The sequence below is a fragment of the Crocuta crocuta genome, unplaced genomic scaffold (genome assembly GCF_008692635.1).
Source record: "Crocuta crocuta isolate KB4526 unplaced genomic scaffold, BGI_CrCroc_1.0 scaffold476, whole genome shotgun sequence".
NCBI classification, from domain to species: domain Eukaryota; kingdom Metazoa; phylum Chordata; class Mammalia; order Carnivora; family Hyaenidae; genus Crocuta; species Crocuta crocuta.
In genome coordinates, this window is record NW_027529528.1 from 275,925 (window position 1) to 292,572 (window position 16,648).

Sequence of the window (16,648 nt, forward strand, 5' to 3'; positions counted from 1 at the left end):
CCTTTACCCAGTTGCAGAGGGTAATGCATAACTAAAATTTCAACTGTTTATGATAATTAGCCTTCCTTTCTCTAATTAAGTTTTGTTTTTAACACAAATGCAGGGGGAACCAACCCTTTCTAACTTCATGAGTTGTTTACTCAAGTAAGAATACTGGTAGAAACCTAGTCTTTCCTGGTATCATCTCCAAGAAAAAAGATCCCCAAGCAAAAACAAATAAAAGTTGTCAGGTTCAGGGAGTCCTTCTCTTATTTCTGGCATAAAGTTTTTTTTAAGCTTATTTATTTATTTTGAAAGAGAGAGAGAGACCATGAGCAGCGGAGGGAAGACAGAGAGGGAGAGAGAGAATCCCAACAGGCTGTGCGCTGACAGGACAGACCTGGGGCTCCATCTTAGGAACGAAGAGCTCATGACCAGAGCCAACATCTCGAGTTGGTGGCTTAACCGACTGAGTCCCCTAGGTGCCCTGTGACATAAAGATGTTTCAAAAGTATACTGAAGGGTGGCCTGGGTGGCTCAGTCGGTTGAGCGTCTGACTTCAGCTTAGGTCATGATCTCATGGTTTGTGGGTTCGAGCCCCACGTCTGGCTCTGTGCTGACGGCTAGCTCAGAGCCTGGAGCCTGCTTCCGATTCTGTGTCTCCCTCTCTCTCTGACCGTCCCCTGCTCACGCTGTCTCTCTCTCGCTCAAAAATAAATTAAACATTAAAAATTTTTTAAAAAACTTTACATTTCATTTAGAAAAAAACGTCTACCGCAAATTGGAAAAATTGGCAATGATTAGACCAGAGCCACCACCACCAATTGTAGGCCTGGGATAATGTGATCTTACCTGCACCCTATATACTATTCCACACATGGCAGTACTGAATAGAAGAAACAAACTGTAATATAAAAGTCTTTATAAAAGAGAGGAAGTTGTTATCAACTAGGTTGCCATAAATAGGTTGCCTAATATGTCTTTCTTAAGACATGAAATAAATTAAAACACATATTTCAAACTAAGCTGGATATTAATAATTGCACATAATATTGACTGAATGTTTATATGTACCAGATATTTTCTTTAAAGTGCTTTCCATAAATGAAATGACTTAATTCTATAAAATTAACTAAACAAGCAGGCCTTTAGACTGAGGTGGCTCTGATTCAGTGGTGGCCTCCTAAGCTGAAATCTAAGTCTATAAATGTCTCAAAGTTACAAAGTCAAAACACTAGGGACAACCAATTGCAAACAACCAATTAGGCCTCAGGCTATTGCCTGTTCTTCCTCTGCCTCAGCACTGTCTTTGCACAAGTCTTTACTCAGGCTCCCAAAGGTGCTCCTGACCACTTCCAGTTGGACACTACATGACTGGAATCAATTTTAGACAAATAAACTCCAAATTTTAATATGTCTCAGTCTATCTTTTAATAGTGCTACCGTCAGCCTTAAAGGATACGTAATTATTTACCTCATTTCACAGATGAGGAAACGGATGTACAGAGTTAAATGGACCTCCCGAGGTCACATGGTCACATAAGAAGTGAATTAAAATATTTGGCCAGAACCTTATTAGAGTTGGCCTGTCAACTCGTAGGTTTTTGGGTGCTTTGCAAAGTGATAGAATCAAGTGATCTTCAACCCTCACAGTACTCAACTTCTCTTCTTTCTCCACAAAGTTAGTGCTGTCTTTCTGAGAAATAGTCCACAGAAAGAACGCTGCTATGCCTACTTCCAGGGAAGATTCCAGACATGGTACCTGATTTGTCTTTTGTCCAAATAATTTCTATACTTCATTAGTTATTGCTGTAGCCTTAATAAAAAAAAAGTATACTTTAAGTAATTTTCTAATTATTGAATATCAAAATATTCTGTTTATATGGTTTAGTTTTAAGACAAAGTCTAATATGAGTGAACTTTCTTATGAAAGATCAACTCTTAGGTAAATGCCTTTGGATATCAAAGATCTAGTTACCTTAAATCTCAGAAGTTAAGACCAATCTGGGAAAGTTAAATAATATTTAACTTAAAATAATACTTGGGGATATATTGATTTATTGTTATACACGACAAACATTTTAAGGAAATAGACTACAAATTTTATGTTGTTTCTTCATGAAATGTTGAACATGAATGCTTAATAAATTATATTTTTTCAATTACTTTAATTGCTTTCAGAGATATTAGAGGAAGTACCTGTCTTGTGTATAGTCTGTGCATATTTAATTACTTTATTTAGAAGATTACTACATATGAGGATAATCAAGGTAATTTAGATACTCATTTAAGAATATAGTATTAAGGGGCTCCTTGGTGGCTCAATAGGTAAAGCCTCCGACTTCAGCTCAGGTCATGATCTCATGGTCCGTGAGTTTAAGCCCTGCATTGTGCTCTATGCTGACAGCCCAGTGCCTGGAGCCAGCTTTAAATTCGGTGTCTCCCTCTCTCTCTGCCCTGTCTCTCTCTCTCTCTCTCTCTCTCTCTCTCTCTCTCAAAATTAAACATTAAAAAATTTTTTAAAAAGAATATTGTACTAAATATGCCACATATCACATATTTTATTCACATACATTTGACATTTCTTGATGGCTTCACCTAACTAAATATCATTTGAGAGGAAACAGGAATTTGCTTCTGACCAAAAAGATCTATGCCAACAGTAGCCCCTTATGAAAATTTTAGTTTTTAAAATTTCATTAATGTGTATTTTAAACTTTAATAAAGTCCTTTAAATAACATATTTAAAATAAATTCTTAAAAAATAAAGAACTGTATTATTTCAAACCTAGTGGGACAAAATGTTACTCCCACAAAATAGTCACTTTAACTGGTCTACAGAAAAGTTTATTAGTATTAGTTTTAAATTATGTGAGTTTTAAGTTGTTCAATCTCTTAAGACATGAATCTTGCAACCTTTCAATTTGTCATTTATATCAGTAAAAAATCGGTACATCCATTGACTTACAGGTTCTCTTTAAAAATTTACATTTATGCAAACAAAAACATATGTATACGAATATATACATAACAGTCATTAACTAACGTCATAGCTAGTCTTCAACCATTTATTAACCATTTATAGGAAAAAATAAGATTATTTTCTAAAAGGAATGATTGATTCTATACAAATAATTAAACCACCATGAAATAATTTCTAAAATCAAGATAGTTATGGGATGCTACGAAGACAGCTCAAAGGCGTATCATACAGATTCAAGCAAGACAAGGATAGTTTCATGGAGGACAGTGAAAAGAGAATGGAAAGCAAAAAGAAATAGTTTCAGAAGACAGTGATACTTCCTTAAGGGTTCTTGAAAAACCTGAAGCTTTAGAGCCTTGGTTAGATTGCTATGAGGAGAAGGAAGAGACAGAGTAGCATAATCCAGAGAGGTGGAAGACAGAGGACACCAAATACAAATTTGACCTACCTGCTAAATGTCCTTATGCCTGTTCTGGTACCTAATATATTATGACTCAAACAGTGCCATTACTCCACACTGCCTTTGATGTTAGATCTTATGCGCTGATTCCATCCATACTCATCAGCAACTCTCTAATCTCATTTGCCTGTTCCTTTCATTTTTCCCTAGATCTACATGTTAGCAGATTACGGGTCTCTGAACACGATCCAGAGCCTTGATCTACAAACATGTATTATGCTACCTACCCTTACCTCCCACCAAAATGAAAGGGAAATTGAATATAGAGTTTAAGTAAGATGAAATTTCTCATTAGGCTTAGTTTTTCTGAACCTCTGGACATGTTAAATACTACTTTTTTTTTTTCATGATGTGCAACAATGCATGTAATGTGAATGTATGTTTATGTGCCCAGGCAAAAGAGAGGGAGCTTTCCATGTGTGCATTTTATTAGCAATAATGACCTCAGTACAGGACCTTTCTTGGGAATTAACGACCAGTTGGGGTTAATGGCCCTTGGGTATGTATTGAGATATCTCCTCCTCCAACTGATCATTAATCGCTAAGACATGCCCTGTGCCTCCACCACTATAAGTTAAGAAGATTGATGTTTTGGTTTTCAATGAACAGTAGTCATACTGTTCCTTGTAACCCAACTCATTAATACTGTTAAATAAGTTAAAAACCAAAGTTCTGTTTTCCTTGCTACTATGACATTCTGATAAGTGCACACACGTGCTGAAACATAGGCTAAGGGTGAGGGACAAAATGAAACAAAAATCCTGAAACTGCCGGAACTTTTCAGCTTTAAATATTTTTCTACTATAAAACAGTCACTCTCTATAATCTGTTGTTCCTGATTCATTATTTTTCTTCCCAACAATCCTTTGAATTCAATAGTTAATCTTTTAATTGAGGTAATTTATGGGTTAAATATATAGCCAAAAACCTCTCCACTGATCTAGTGACATTTTGCCATCTTCCTTCCAGTAGATGCTTGTGTGTGTGTGTGTGGGTGTGTGGGTGTGTGTGGTATGTATGCACACGTGTGTATCCTGCATCTGGGAGGAATTACAGAGAGAAGTAGGTGTGATTTAACCTAAAGTGGGTGGATTTAGTGAATTGCATAGGTTATACTGCATGCTACTGTCTGTAACAAGCCCGACCTGGAGCCAATTAACTGCGTGTAATCTATTCCAGATGTTCCCTGGAACAAACAGCACTCTTGGGGATCTTCAGATGTGGAGCCAATAGAGAGTGTTCTGATTATGAGAGATTTTTACACACTGTTCCACTAAATCAGAGATCCAAATGCATAATCTAACATTCAAGAAGGCCTTGTGCCATTTCCCAAAGGAATATAAGGCGTTCAGGACTTACTGGATGGATAGTAACTCGTCAAAAATATTATTTGAGAAGCAAAGGATATACAATTTTATATGTGAACTTCATCGATTTGCCTTATTTATTTATAATCATTTGTTCCAAATGTCATTAAGATAATGCAGTTATGATGAAAAATATATCTATGCACAGGACAAGAATTAATTTTTTTTAATGTTTTATTTATTTCTAGGAGAGAGAGAGAGACAGCGTGAGCAGGAGAGGGTCAGAGAGAGAGGGAGTCACAGACTGAAACAGGCTCCAGGCTCCGAGCTGGCAGTCAGCACAGGGCCCGACGCGGGGCTCGAACCCACGAACCGCGAGATCATGACCTAAGCGAAAGTCGGACGCTTAACCGACTAAGCCACCCAGGCGCCCCTACGCAGGACAAGAATTAAAATACACAAGTCTTAACACATAAAATCCTTGAACACTTAGATTTAGGATTTTTTTCCTCTGGGATGTGCGTATGCCTGCGAGTGTGTGCGGGCGCATGCGTGTGTGCCCTCACACACACACGTTGGGGAAAGGAGGAAAAGAATCCTTGATTTTTAATTTATAAAGAGCTGTTTGTTCCTCATACCTCTGTGGTACACATAAGGTTGCTTGGGAATTTTTTACTCATTCAGGAGATACTAGGAATTATGTCTACACCCAAATTAATAGTATTATCAGCATAAACTCACTCTGGCTTAGTTGTAACTCATCTTTTTGACTTATTGGTTGATTAGATGGTTTTTCTGTGGAATACACAAAACTGATAAATTATTAGTAACATAACTTCATGATAAGTATATGGACGAGAAGCTAAATAGAAGTCATAGAAGAAACTTGAGAATCAAAGAAACAATACAGGCAAGCAAAGCGAAGCTTTTTGTTTGCAGAGGACTATCTTATGCTCCATGGATCAAATGGAACAAAGCAATAGTGATAAAGCAGAATGCAAGCAGTATGTATGAAGATACGCCAGGATGGGGCTTGGAATGCATTCATGTACATGTATTTTATGTCATCCTTCCTACATTTTCCTTTCCATTTTCTGATATATCTATTATCCTGCTACTTAGCACAGGCAGGAGTATGCAGTCACTCCTCAAGTGTACAGTACTATCTCCGGTGAGTAGAATTTATAGGGCAGCAATATTTGATCGAAAAATTTTAACTGTCCATTAATGGACTTCACCGTTTTAAGATGTCATGAATTCCTCAACAATTAACATAATCCCATGGAGTCTGAAAGACCATTTGATTTTTCAGAGATCATGAAAAGCAGACTTGAAATTTAATTAAGTGTTAACTTACTTCCTAACATCTTTATGATAATAGCCAGTGATATTTCACTATATCCCTAACTAAGTATGAATATCATCAGGAATCAGCTATAAAGATGAGCTAAATTCTTTGTCAGTAAAGACACATTACAGTAATGACAATTTTATTTTGCGGCGGTGTAACCACATGTTTACATTTCTAAAATACAGTGAAAATAGACTGTATAAAAACCTGCTGGACAAAGCGCCATTGTTAACATGTTACTTGGGCTTCCATGCCTTATGGCCTTGTACTTATGGCCAGGTCACACTATTCAGGATATCACCCCAATGAATCCAGTTCAATAGAAAATAATAGTAAGACTTCAGAACACCCACATGTAACCTGTTAGAATATCGTGGGTTGCACTTTTCCCTGAATACAACAGGAACAACAAAACAATTTTCGTAAAGAGGCCCTAAACGAATCAAGTGTCTCCAAGGTCGAAAATGCTCAACTAATGAACACATTTGCTAAATAAATAAATAAATAATGAAATACTGCTGTAAATGACTTTATGCTAATCATTTTTCCTTATCCTAAATCTTATATCATTTTACTACTCAACGCAGCACACTGTTAGTTATCATCTCATAGGGTCGGAGAAAGTACCAATAGCATAATGTTCCTCGGTCTCTCCTTAAAATTTGATTCATCCACAATTCAAAGATTTAAGATTTTTGGGGGCGCCTGGGTGGCTCAGTCAGTTAAGCATCTGACTTCAGCTCAGGTCATGATCTCACGGTTCGGTTCGTGGGTTCAAGCCCTGCTCTGCATCGGGCTCCCTGCAGACAGCTGGCTCCGAGCCTGGAGCCTGCTTCAGATTCTGTGTCTCCCTTTCTCTCTGACCCTCCCCTGCTCACGCTGTCTCTCTCTCTCTCAGAAATAAATAAAACATTAAAAACAATTTTTAAAAAAGACTTGAGATTTTCACTTTCAGATTCTTACACCCTAGAGAGTATTTTAATTGGTACCTGTTCTCATGACCAAAATCATCATACTTCTCACCTTCTGGAATTCTGATATGTATTTTGAGGACTATAAAATATTTATATGTATTCTACAGAAATATTTATAGAAATTAGAGTCCTTGGCAAACTTCAATGTCTGTCTTTTCTAGTAAAAAATGTACAATTATTGAAACTGATTGCTTTTTTTTTAACAGCCTCCACCTCAATTATTCTGATACATGGCTCCCATGGTTTAAAAAATGTTTGCTTTTTTTTATAAATATATTGTTAAATAAAGAAAAGTAGGAATTACTGCAATTAAGAAGGCAAAATAATTGTATTCTCTTAAAATAATAAAATAAGAATTAGCCATGTGTTTATTATTGAGAGGTTATTCTAATTTATTTTACTGCTTTTGCCTTTAAGGAATGTCATTATTACCAAAACTGAGTGCTACTTTTGTAAATATCCAAAAATTTTAACTTTCTTGAAATATGTATCTAGGTGTTAATGGGGACATTGAGCTATATGCCCAATAAAGATTATTCCCAGACTTTATAATATTTATCTAATATTTCTGCTAATATGGGCAGCAAATAGATCAACATCTTAAGCTGACTCTTTAATGATAAAATGTACAAAATATTCTATATACAAACTCATTTAGTGTCCTGATGGTCTCTGTAATCAGCAGAAATAACCATGCACTAAGGAATTTGTCTTTCAAAGCAACATAGGTATTTTATGGTATTAGAAACTATTATAGTGCTTGCTTCAGCAGTACTTATAGTAACGCTGAAGCTTTGCAAAGAGGAACAATGAGAAGAGCACAGCACCAGCATAAGAATGATGGACAAATGCGCAGATTTAAGAACTTTTTTTTATGTCCTGACCTGTGTGGTGGTCCTGTTCCTTACAATTTTCATATGGGTGGTATAAGCTCCAATTAAAAATATTTATTGAAATAATGACTTATGTTAAGAGAAGAAAACGTAGAGATTTTTTTTATTATTTGATGCATATTTTCTAAGATTGTGAAACAAGAAAAATGTCATATCCTTAAAAACAATACAGAGGTTATTACTTACCTACTTATAAAAATATATCAACCTTATACAAAACCATTTATGTACAGCAAATAGTACTTAAGTGATTTCCTACAGTAAGTCTAAGTTAAAACATGGATTTGCACTATAGTCAATTTAGGATCTCAAGGTTGTAACTATTGGAAACTAGTAAATATTTCCAACGAATTAGGTCATGTTTAAAGACATTATAACATGGAATAAATATGTAAATTCTCCTTAAAACTCCTAACACCTTTGAATAAACAGACCAAGAAATTCAACCAAATCTACCAATAATTCCAATATTTAACAGCAAACTTTTTAAGTAGGAAAAAAAAAAAGCTTGTACCAGGAAAAAAGTGTCCTTGAACTTAATATTAACATTAATTCTCCAGGAATGCCTGTACTTTTAAGATCAAAACACTTAAAATAAGTTAAATGACTCCTTTGTAGCTTTTCCTTTTTTTTTTTAAGGAAAAAGATGTACTCAACACATTAACACTATTTGTTTCATCACTATTTCATGAAACACCTTAGGGAAATAAACATTTCTAGCATCATGAGGCATCCATTCCATCTGCATAAGGAGAAGAGTTTAAATAATTCACTTTATAAACAGCACTACCTGGGAATAAAAATAGGCAGTGTGTGAAAGGAAACTTGGTGTCCAATGCAGAATTTAGTAATCCAGATTTCATATTCGGTTCGCGTTTCATGATATTTGAAATGTTGTGACACATCTGGACGAGGTGGGTGATGGCTACTAAGAAGGGCCCTTGTGGTGAGCACTGGGTGCTACAAGTGATGAATCACTGAATTCTATTCTTGAAACCACTATTACATTATATGTTAACTAACTACAATTTAAATAAAAACTTGAAACAAACAAAAACTAAATAACAATTTTAATGGAATTGTTATTTTACTTATTTTTCTCATATTGAATTCAATACCACTGATGACCATGCAAACAACGAGGAAGCTTTTCAACAAATAAAAAAATTTCCAGCACTTTTGTTGATGGTTCTTTAATAATTATTGTCTATATTTTTAGTGATGATATGTTCATGGATTTCATCTTGGTTTAAAATCCTTCACATGCAATTGTTCTGATACATATATATACATATTTTTCAAGAGTTTTATCTTGGCAGATGAGGAAACTGAGGCAAAGAGATAGTACATCACTGGCCAAGGCCCCTCAGCAAGGATTAGATGCAGGGTCAAGTTACTACACACATAGAGCTCCTTCAGCAATGCCAGCAAGGTGGGTGGGAAGGAGAGCCTCCCCCGATACCCACATTATCTAGGGAATATGTATCTGGAGATGCAGAAGGGCCCTCAACCTAGTGGCCATGATTGTTGGCATGTCCCTTAGGCTCTGTTTGGCAATATCTAATAGAATATTTCTGATGGTCTATGGTCTGAAGGCAATGGTCTGTATCTCATTGTCCAATATGGTGCCCTGTCTCCTTCTCGCTCTCAAAAATAAATAAAACATTAAAAATAAATAACAAATAAATAAATAAAATGGCTATAAAGACCTTTCATGAACTTAGTTGTTTTTCATATTCTTTAAGCAATTTATTCTGCCTACTTATGATGCCACTTAAGAAGTTTAGATCCTTTATATTTGGCAAGTTATGACATTCTTTGACGTGTGTATAAAATTATTTTAAATACTTAATTTTCTGCATCAAAAAAACAACCACAATTAAAAGCAGCTATACTTTATCCAAATATTTTTACAAGTATTTTTCCTTACATTAAAATTGTTACTTTATTATAGAGTGAATTTTGCAAATCCATACGAGCTTACAAAACATGATGAATCCAACTTCATTATTAACACTCTATGGTTATATACCATAATTTAGCAAAATTTTGTCTGACATGTAACAGGAATTCAAAAATAATTTTGTTTATAATAAGTAAACTAAAATTTTATTATTTATTATAAATTTTGGTTTATAATATAACCCAGAAAAGAGCAAAGCAATATCTCCTGACTCTAAGCAGAGCAAAATTATTTATTATGTTAGTATTCAATTAAGTTTAGGTAAATTAAAAAGATAAAACTTTGAATTATAGTTTAAATCATTCCAGATCTGTAAACATGCCAAGCATTATTTATAACAATTTTCATTCAAAATTGCTGCATTTATAGCATACCAAAGATTTGAAGTTGTTTCTCCACAGATTCAGAGCTATTGTACCACTTAGAACATTTTAATATATCTGCTAACCCTAAGATGGAATATTAAAAGCACATATTCCATATTGTCCCCATATATATTTATAAACTCTTCAATGTTTCTATACCATGAGCTTTACTTTTCTCAGAAATGTATATATCAACTCATGTTAATTAGAAACTAATAATGCTAAAGAGAAATGACAATGTAGTATATAATACCAAATAGTATTACTGTAAAATGATTGAAAATTCTTTTATAATTAATACAAGTTTTAACTTTATTTATATATACCTTCATATGAAGACATAATCTTTTTTTTTAACTTTTTATTTGTTTATTTTGAGAGAGTAAGAAACAGTGTGAATTGGGAAGGGGTAGAAAGAGAGGGAGACAGAGAACCTCAAGCAGTCTCCATACTATCGGTATAGAGCCAAATGCGGGTCTGGAACTCACAAAGCCAGGAGATCATGATCTGAGCCGAAACCAAGAGTGGGATGCTTAACTGACTAAGTCATTCAGGAGGCCCAGTGATAATATATTTTAAATTATGACTCTGTAATTCCTTCAGAAACAATGTTAGGTATACTAGATATGCAATATAGAAACACAATGTGAACTTTGTTAAAGAGCCCTCAGTAAAGCTAAATTAATCCCTGTTACCTGTATTCTCTTAATACATAAAAGACAGCAGTTCCTGGACTCACACACATTTGTATTTAAAAAGTAGCATACAGTTACCCAGTCCATGAGCAGTGTGTCTGAGTAAAGAATGGACCGAGTGCTGCCTTATTAAGTGAGACTGATAAATTTCAACTTCTTTATCAGGCATCCCCATAAACTAAACACCCTCTGGTCTTTCTTGTGTAAATATATTTTGCTTTTTTTTTCTTCTTTTGTGTCTCATGACACTTTTGGAGCCTGTTCCATGTATTTGGCTCTCCAGTTTTCTCTTTCAACCTCAGCATCATCACATCTAGGTCCCTATGAACTAATACCACTTTCACTTTTCTTTCCTTTTCTTCATTGAGATATAATTGACATGTAACATTGTATAAACTTAATACCAGTTTCTGAGCCTTGTTTAATTTCAACTTTACACTTTCACCTATATCTGAAGAACTGGATTTAAATGGTCATCCCAAATCTCTCTGCGTCATTTAGGGTAAGTAAGGAATTTTTTAGTTTAATCACACAGCTGTAGATGGACATTTCTCCACTTTGATTTTTTTAATGTTTATTTATTTGGGTGGGGGGAGCCTGAGTGGGGGAGGGGCAGAGAGAGGAGGACATAGAATCTGAAGCAGGCTCCAGGCTCTGAGCTGTCAGCAGAGATCCCAACATGGGACTCAAACTCACAGACAGCGAGACCATGACCTGAGCTGAAGTCAGACACTTAACTTACTGAGCCACCTAGGTACTCCTGCACATTCATTTTTCACATATTTCTTTCCTAGAGAAAATGTCATATCTATATTATAACTGAAGTTTCACTAAAAAATGACACTAGCACTGTAAGCTGGATATTTAAATGCACAATTCACCTTAGGTAATCTCTCAAAATTCTTATTAATCAAACTTACATATTTTTATCATGTGTTACAGTAAACGAGGGAAAATTCTTGAGTATACCAGAGGTGATACAGAGAAAGAAATCAGGCCTTGGTGTGTGATGGTTTAGGTTGTAATCCCTGCTTTGCTACTTATCATCTTTATGCTCTAAGAGAATTCACTTAATTTCTCTAAGTCCCGTTTCCTCATCTATATAACCAGATTATCTGTACCTGTCAAATATGATTGTTGCAAGAATAAAATTAGATAATACAAGAAAAGCACTTAGTACCTTGCCTGGCACATAGCTAGCTCTCAAAAAATTAGCATAAAGCTGTTCCATTTTTGCATGGACAATGACAGCAATTATTTTTCCAAAGATATTAAGTGAATATAAAACTTAAAAGGGGGGCACCTGGATGGCTCAGTTGGTTAAGCGTCCAACTTCGGCTCAGGTCATGATCTCGCGGTTCGTGAATTCAAGCCCCATGTCCGGCTCTGTGCTGACAGCTCAGAGCCTGAAGCATGCTTCAGATTCTGTGTCTCCCTCTCTCTTTATCTCTTCCCTGCTCATGCTTTGTCTCTCTCTGTCTCAAAAATAAATAAACATTTTTAAAAAACTTAAAAGGAAGCCTGGAAAATCCCATGTATTCCTATGATGCTTGCAAATGTGTTTGTGTAATCTGGCATTAAAGTTCCCAGCCTTCATTTCACAATATAAATCTTCTCAATGCAGTTTGATAAAATCCCTGTTAAAGGAATAATGATACATTATTTTCTCTAAGCTTCCAATTTGTAGGGTCATATTCACTGCCAAAATAAAATCCTACCTGAAAGAACACACTTAATTGCTTTATTGGATATGGAAATCGTTAGAAAATAAAAATAAAGGCAAAGTATAAAAGGAATTATTTTTATTTGAGAACATTCAAGTTGGAATTACCAAGTATGTTTGCAGAAAAAGTCTAGGGAGGATGTCTTAGAAGTCTAAAAGCTTATTTGGATACTGTAAGAGCCAAAAGAGTTTATATACATAGAGAACATAGCTTTAATTATAACTGCTGTACTTTCTTCAGAGTATTCAAAACCCTGAATTGTTATAGTACAGTAAAGTCACAGTTTCCAAACCCTTCCAAATAATATTTAGGTCATTCTCTACATCTCTCACACGATTTGTATTCGCACCTTCCAGAGCAAGTGTAATTTCCATCTATGGACACTTGCACTTTTCTAAGCCACATGAAGGCAAGGACATCACCACTGTGTCGCCAGAGCCTAGCATCGTGCCTGGCAGAGAGCAGGAGGTGTGCACATATTTGCTAAACAACTGAAAGCAGTCAATTTCCTCTTTCCTTTATCAATCCCCTTCTAAGACATATGGTGATAGGCAGCTAAAATCTCTATGTGTCATCTCTGTGTAATTCATGAAAACACAAAGAACTTGGGTAGTCTGAAGAATCCCAGAATCATACGGGAACTTTTGCACCAAACTAGAATGACCCATAGCTGCTACAGAAATTCATATCCAAAAATAATAATCATTTTTTTTTTAAAAGGAGGAATGACTGAGTGAGTCAGAGACATTCTTGGATTCTTGGTTTCTGGATATCTTTTTTTTGAGAGTTTTCAGAATCACACTTTTTCTCTAACCTTCAATGAAAATGTTATAGAAAATCCCTGTATGGAGAGAAAGGCCATGAATAGTGAAGAGTTTGAATTTTGAGTCAGATAAGCCTACGTATGAATTCCAGTTTTACCACTTTCTGGACAAGATTTTCTTTGAAATTTAGGAAATGATGTCATCTTGTTATGTTACTCCATTTGAAATAATGTATATTGAAATCCCTATCCACAAAATATGTGTAAACATTACCCATGAGGATTATTCTTTATAACAGACTAAGGTAGTCCCACTCGCTCAGTTGAGTGTGGTCTGTCAGTGAACACTTTTGGTACCTATGATTTGGAAGTAAGCAAATGCTTGTTAGCTATTTGGAAAACTCTAAGTTTCACCCAGCTCCATGGACACAGTGGAGAAGCTTTAATAATAAGAAAATAATACTTTAGTTTTTGAAACATTTTTGAGTTTATTTATTTATTTTGAGAGAGCAAGTGAGTACACAAGTGAAGTAGGGATAGAGAGAGAGAATCCCAGGTAGGTTCCGCACTGTCAGCGTGGAGTCGGACATGGAGCTTGAGCTCATGAACTGTGAGATCACGGCCTGAGCCAAAATCAAGAAATAACACTGAATGGACTGAGTCACCCAGGTGCCCCAAGAAAATAATATTTTAATGTGATTCTTTCTTTACTATCACCTTTATACTTCTTATTTCTACCTTTCTATCTATTGTCGGGCTTTATCCAGAAAATAAAGCATAAAATTGAACATAGGTAGAAATTAAGCACATATTAAGAATCATCTATTAGGCATTCATCCTGTCCTGACAATTTCCGCATTCCTAGAACATTCACAGCACAGCACAAATCTTTTCCAAATAAATGTACATCCAGATTAAAAGGGGATGGGAGACTGGTAGTGTCTAAGTAGTAAAATATGCAAACCACTTAGAGAAAAAAAGGAGAGAAGTAAAGATTATTGCTGTCTTAGGCAAGAAAGAATGCAAGTTCAATTACAATACCACATGCATGTGTCTTTTGGAATGTCAAAGAATAGCAAAGAATTCTTGATTCTAAAATGAAGGAAAAAGATATCTTCCAATCCTTGGCACTTCAAAAACTCAGTTTTTGAGACATCTCTTCAATAAAACTATTGTATTACATTACTCTAATAACATTAAATGTTCTCTTTCTAAGTTACCTTGTGTACTATTTTACTTATTCACTCAGGGCTGGCTGCCAGGCACTGTCAGACATCAATATTAAGTAGTCATACAACTTTGATTTTTCAAATATTATATTTGATTCATTCAAAAGAAGAATATATATCAACTATCTAGTGCAAATTTGTAAATTCATATACTTCAGGAAAAATTATTACAAGCTATAAATGGTATTTTAAGACTAAGCCTAAAGCAATGATATTTTGCATTTGTCTATAATATCCTTTCACTTCAAATACTATCTTAAAGGTAAAGTCATTACAATCAGAAGGTAAATTATGCCTTAATGGTGCTAAAAGTAAATTTAAATCAACTAGGAGAAGAGATTTTCTGTATTTTGTTATTTACACATTTCTGTCACATAACTTCAACTACTAGAATCTGACTTTTAAAATATATGTCAGCTTCTCTGGTTATTATTTTGTAAAGGATACAGACAGCATGAGCAGGGATGAATCATGTCACAGGAGAAAGAGCACTGAGTTAAGAGCCCAAAGACCTGACCAAAGTCTTGGCTTTCTCTCATACAGGATATCTTGTCTTCAGGAATTTAATTAATCACTCAAGAATTCTCTTATGTAAAGTTAATATGTTGACATGTCATTGACCCAACATGGATATCATGTAGTTCTTTTATAAAATGCATATAAATATTTGAAAAATGGTTAACAGACAACAGACATAGACATAACTATTTCTTTAAAGGGATTAAAAACTTCAACTTAATTTCATAAAGCCGGCTTAAGATACATTTTAATTTTTTTTGTTACCAAATAGAAAACACACACACACACACACACACACACACACACACGCCCCAGAGGGAAAGGTGAGGAAATATCTGTTATATCTGTTCTTTAATCACCAAAGAAGGTTGTCATCTGTGTCAGTGATGCCATTTAATCATATACATGTTATGTTATCTCTAGGATTAATTTTTTCCACTCCATTTTTAAGGCCACTAATGGAGCCTGGTTTGCTATGACTGTACGCCTGAGTTACTACAACTGGTATTCTGGACTCTGCAACCCAGGCAGTGCCTGATGTTTCCAGATTTGTTTTCTTAACGTGTTTGTTTTCAAAGTGCCATTTCCAATTTAAAATACAAACTCCCTAGTTTGGCATGCCAGTTCCTTCTTTACATAAATCTCTGTTCCTCAATGTGCACTCCCTGTTCCGGGCAAGATGGTCCACGAACACATGCCATCCAAGTCATGTTCACTTCCTTCTCCTGCACATGATGTCCTGCTCTCCCAGATCCAACCTCATCCAAAAAGCATTTCTGGATAAATTCCAGGTCAAAACATTCACTCCCTATCAGGATCACTATGGTATAGTTTTTCTCTACCACATTAATTTACAGTCAAGTTATCTTGTATATGGTTTGAATTGTGCATACCTCTTATCTTTCCAAAAATGCTGAAAGATACTTAAACATAGAAAATGCACGTAGTTTTTAATCTACCTCAAACAGCTCCAAGACCTAACGATACTCAAAGGAGAAGCCCCATAAGTGTTGTTAGACAGATAAGACATCAATCAATTATAAAGGGAAAATATAATAAAAATATTTTCTCTTCTGGCCTATTAAGTGCTAAATAAATTTTGGGTATAGAAGCCTCTGTAAATTTTCTAACAGAAAAGATACCCTTTAAAAACTTGGAAATCACATAGAAACTTTTGTGATAGGGACAAAATAGAGCAATTACTGTCAGGAATGGGAGAGATAGGCAACACTTTTTTAATGTTTATTTATTATTTTTGAGAAAGAGAGAGACAGAGAGCCAGCGGTGGAAGGGCTGAGTCAGGGAGACACAGAATCCAAAACAGGCTCCAAGGCTCCAAGCTGACAGCAGAGAGCCATATGAGGGACTCGAACTCATAAACTGTGAGACCATGACCTGAGCCAAAGTTGGATGCTTAACTGACTGAACCACCCAGGTGCCCCA

At 35.2% G+C, this 16,648-nt stretch overlaps 1 protein-coding gene across 1 annotated transcript in view; it reads right to left on the reverse strand.

Annotated features, from left to right (window-relative positions):
• The window catches only part of SEMA3D (semaphorin 3D), a 198,393-nt gene that overhangs the window by 130,338 nt on the left and 51,407 nt on the right, over positions 1 to 16,648 (reverse strand). The gene's annotated exons all lie outside the window — the stretch shown is intronic.